This window comes from Limulus polyphemus, unplaced genomic scaffold, assembly GCF_000517525.1.
Source record: "Limulus polyphemus unplaced genomic scaffold, Limulus_polyphemus-2.1.2 Scaffold647, whole genome shotgun sequence".
NCBI lineage: Eukaryota > Metazoa > Arthropoda > Merostomata > Xiphosura > Limulidae > Limulus > Limulus polyphemus.
Window position 1 is genome coordinate 247375 of NW_013666257.1, and position 4751 is coordinate 252125.

Genomic DNA, 4751 nt, shown 5'->3' on the forward strand with positions numbered 1-4751 from the left:
AGGAAGATCTACTAGATATTAATTAAATTATAAATATATCAATTCATGTGAATATGACTGAAAATTTAATTTTTTCTGAAAAGGTGGTGTCTATTGTGACCACGCTGTGTAGATGTGCATTTAGAAGGTTATAAAGGTTACGCAAATACAATATACATACGGATACTCAAAAGACTATAGATATGAATTTAATAGGTTATGAAGGTTACGCAAATACAATATATATATATATACGGATACTCAAAAGACTATAAATGTGAATTTAGTAGGTTATAAAGGTTAAGGAAATACAATTTGCAAACTTTAAGATCGAAAAAATGATATTTATTTTTATAGGACAACCACCTTTCATGGAGTCAGATTGACTTCAGCATTTTTCAGACATATTTTTAGTATAAAAACATTAGTAATACAACTGATGTGTTGTTGTACAACAGATTTGTATCGTTGACTAAAACGTATCACATTTCATGAAGATATACTTGGAATTATAGTCAACATTACTTGTTCAAAACAGGGTCAGTCCACATTCAAGTTAATACACCTAGGAACAAAATATCACAAGGTTTCTTATTTTTTCAATAAAAGGAAAGTAGTTACTTAAAGCACTGTTTCTCACATAAACATTAACTTTTATCAACTTATTCTATATTAAAATTTGAAATTCCCTTCTTGAGAAATTGTTTAATCTAGCAAAGATGTTAACGGCACAAATACTTCATAATTCTTTCTCATTTTACTCTCAACTTGTCTAGGAAAAAAAAACTGTATGTAAAGTTTTCTATCTATCTGTATATTGTGTATTTTTTACATGCCTGAAAGTGATTCACAAACTCTTAGTTAATATAAGAATCAGCCCCAGAGGTTCCCGAGAACAAACTGAGTTGCAAGTAAATACTTTGAAACAACACACAACTAAAACTGAAACCTAAATCTTCACTTAGGCCACCGATTCACCATGTCTATGAAAATGGTCTTAAACTTCAGAAATGATTGTTATTTTTTCATTAACCAGTAGAAATATTTTGTGTTTCTTACTCTCATATAGAGTAGTTCAAAAATCATTTGTAGTTCATTGAAGGTCACATATAACTTAAGATTATCATCATATACCAGATTTATTAACCATGTTAAACAATTAACGTTGAACAGCAGGTTTCAGAACTTGCATTTACACCAGAGATCAAAATTATACTTTCATTAATTTTACCAAAATGTGTAAATCATCTCGAAGATAATAATGTTTCGTCATTTTTTGTAGTTAAGCCAAAAGCTACACAACGGGCTATCTGTGCTCTGTCCACCACGGGTATCAAAACCTGGTTTCTAGTGTTGTAAATCCGCTGTGCCACTGGGAGAATTTTGTAATTGATTGGACATGTGTTACGAATACTTTCACATAAGGATGTTTATACCTCACGTTAGTGCAAACTGTATTACTCAAGTTAACAAGTAGAATTTATAAATAAAGTAACAAGTTACAGAAGGTCTCTCAAGACTAATCTTTCTTTAATAATATCATTTTTGTGGATTTTTTTTGTTGCTTTGCAGAAGTTTATATTCATCATTATACATTGAATACTATTTTAACAGTTCAGCATAAATTATGGACAATTTTAAATACACTATAAACCAATATCATTTATCAAAACTGATTACATGTTCACAGTACAAAAGTTTCAAACAGCTAGTGCATGAGAAGCAATGGAAAGGAAACTTTATTACTTAAAAATACAATATCTCAGATCTACAGTTTCATTAAAAAATTGAAAGTCGATTCCCAAAACTAGCATATATACTGTTGTATTTGATAAAGATAATACATTACTGACCTTACAAAAAATTTTAAGTTTCCCTAACTGTTCTAAGTAAATTTAATATTTTTCAGGACTGTGTGGATAATATCTTATCTTTTACCATTCCTCAACCTACTTAGATTAATTACCACCCCTGTATACCATATATTTTGGTTCTATATTCTTCACTTTATATATATATCAATTAAGTTTTTGTTTATTTCACCACTGATATATACATGTATACATGAATTTATATTTACAATATTTTATCACTGACAGCTAATATCTAGTGGGGTAAACTCCATTGGAGAGTTCTGTGTACCCCCCCTCCCCATATCAGGTTTAATTCTATAAATTCTCCATACATTGTGACTACTACTGACATTAAAGTGTAAATTTTCTGGGGGCAAGCAGGGTAGTTATGTAACTTATGTAATTTTGAGCAAAGCTACACGAGGGCTATCTGCGCTAGCCGTCCCTAATTTAGCAGTGAAAAACTAGAGGGAAGGCAGCTAGTCATCACCACCCACCACCAATGCTTGGGCTACTTTTTTACCAATTAATAGTGGGATTGACTGTCACAATATAATGCCTCCACGGCTGAAAGGGCGAGCATGTTGGGTGGGATGGGGATTCAAGTCTGCGACCAGAAGATTGTGACTCGAGTACCCTAACCACCTGGCCATGCAAGAGAAGGAAGTAGCTCCAGCCAGATGGGACCAAGGGAGTGGGTTTAATGGTAGTTTGAAAAAGCACGAGGCTATTGCTAAGGTGTGCAAAGAGAGCTTAAGTTATGTCGACTTTTTCGATAATTGAAAATAATAAATAAACACTTCTTAAAGATACAGGGCCTATTTCTTTTGCATGTAATAACATTTGACACATCCCCACCCCAAATCCCAGAAATGCCACTGCTAATTCCTTCACTTAAAACATGTACATATATCAGTGTCGAGAATTTTAAATCTCTGTACGAGACTGTAGTTGAGAAAATCAAACTCAATAAAAAAAACATCTTCCAACCCCTCTGATTAGTCTCGTAACCTTTGTAGCCAATCGGGGTAAGAAACAAGAACATCTGAAAGCTATATATTGAGTCACCTTGGTAATTTTCACTTTACTAAAACAAAATTCATGAAACCTAATGCAGCAAAAACAATCCTACTATATATTTTGCCAGCTTATCTTCCTTTTAAAATAAAATAAAAAACAGACTCATCTACCACCATTATCTAATGGCTTAAATCATGTCCTTAAAATGCCTGCATTTAAAAAGTAATATTTATTATAACACTAACCAACTACCATATAAACCAAAGATTAGCAGCTCTAAGTTTCAAATTTAACAACTATGTAGCTAAAAGTGCTACATATTATAAAATGTGGATAATTTTTGTTTTCCACTGAAACTACCATGTTATGCTACCCCCATCTATTTAAATCCAACACAGATATAGGGTTTATAGAGCTACTATACTAATTATTAGTAAATCATTGTCAATTTCATTTGAAGTTTCATGTAAAGCTACTTGAGAGTTATCTATGCAAGCCATCCCTATTTTTGATGTGATAGACTAAAGGGAAGGCAGCCCAATGCCCACTCTCAGACTACTCTTTACCAACGAATAGTGGGATCGACTTTCACATTACAATGCTCTCATGGTTGAAAGGGCAAGCATGTTTGGGAATGGGATCCAAACCCACAACTCCCAGATTGGGAGTCAAATGCCCTTACCACCAAGTCGATCATCATCAAACTGGATGTATGAAGATGTCCAAGTGTGATATAACACCACATAATAAACAACTTCACACATTATTTACATCAGATAAGCTACTCAGCCTACATATCTTTCATTACAAGCCATAAAACTAAAATTTACTTTGAAAAAATGATTTGTTTCACTAATTTTTGAAATACTAATATTTCCCAGAAGCTGAGTATTATCCTTAAATTAGTCCTGGTTTACGAAGAATGACACAGATACTACTGTAACAAAATCACCTTCTGCCAGTTACACAAATGTCTTTCATAGCTGAATACTTGACACACCAGCCTTGGAGAATTTTAAACAAACAATCCAATAATTTCAACTGAACCTAATTTGTAACAAACTGAAGAAAAAATGATGGATTTAATGTGTATTATTAGCATTATAATGTGTATAATGCTCAGCTAAAAAAGAAATACAGAAAACTTTAGCTGACTAATATATTGTGAATAAAAAAAGATAACTGGGATTTCTGGAAGAAAGTAAACAGTTTTTCAATTTGAATAAAGAAAACTGCAGCAAGGAATGTGGAATTGAACAATCTGAACAAGAAGCACTGTGTTTTTTTTTCATACAAATTACAGTATATGTCCAGAGGTGTACAAAACACACTAAAACACTATTTGCTACAAGTTAAAAAACCTTTATTTCTTTTGTCTTAAGATCTTTCCTTCGCCAGAAAAAGCTTCAAACTGGTCAACACTAGTTATTTCCTACAGAAAAAAAAAGCAAATTTATAATGGCAATAATCACACATCTCCAGTATAGTCTGTTTTTTAAATAATACGTAAAAATCATATTATATGGACTAAGAAATAAATAAAATAAAAGTAATGTTATCATGGAGATACACATACACCATATTATCACATATAATTACTAAATGTGCTACCCATGAACTGTTTTATATCTTCTGACAGATTATCCAGTATTATATGGACTAAGAAATAAATAAAATAAAAGTAATGTTATCATGGAGATACACATACACCATATTATCACATATAATTACTAAATGTGCTACCCATGAACTGTTTTATATCTTCTGACAGATTATCCATGTAGTTTTTTACTCACATTTCCGACATATTTTTTCGACGATTTATAGGGATTAAAATTAAATAAAATTAATAGTAAAATAAGCCTGATACTCTAAACCTGTGCTACTTACAAGAGTTTG

At 31.7% G+C, this 4751-nt stretch overlaps 1 long non-coding RNA gene across 1 annotated transcript; it reads right to left on the reverse strand.

Annotated features, from left to right (window-relative positions):
- Positions 1 to 302: 302 nt before the first annotated feature.
- Positions 303 to 4739, reverse strand: LOC111085835. Its single transcript, XR_002610613.1, has 2 exons — positions 4214 to 4739; positions 303 to 544 (listed from the first exon to the last, which is right to left on the reverse strand). It is a non-coding gene; the product is annotated as an uncharacterized LOC111085835 (long non-coding RNA).
- Between the last annotated feature and the right edge of the window lie 12 nt (positions 4740 to 4751).